The sequence below is a fragment of the Meriones unguiculatus genome, chromosome 7 (assembly GCF_030254825.1).
Source record: "Meriones unguiculatus strain TT.TT164.6M chromosome 7, Bangor_MerUng_6.1, whole genome shotgun sequence".
Classification (NCBI taxonomy): Eukaryota; Metazoa; Chordata; class Mammalia; order Rodentia; family Muridae; genus Meriones; species Meriones unguiculatus.
Genome location: NC_083355.1, coordinates 40131287 through 40131588, shown reverse-complemented (window position 1 = coordinate 40131588; position 302 = coordinate 40131287).

Here is a 302-nt window from a genome sequence, read left to right as displayed (position 1 = left end):
CCTGAGTGCTGGGATTAGAGGCGTGTGCCACCAGGACCGCCCTGGTTTTAAGAGCCGCCCTCTTCCCTCCAGCGCGGAACGTTTCAGTGCTGAGGAAACGGCGACACTGCCCTTTTTCAGACGTGGAAACTGAGAGACAGAACAAACCTTGGCCTTCCAGTTAGTGAGCAGGTAGCCAGGCAGGATTAGATCTATGCACACCTCTGTTCCTCCCCTCAGGAGGTGGACTGTGGAACTTTGGGGGCGGGGCATGCTGTCTGGGGGCGTGGTCAAAGGCCTAGAGGCGGGGCATGCTCGCCCAG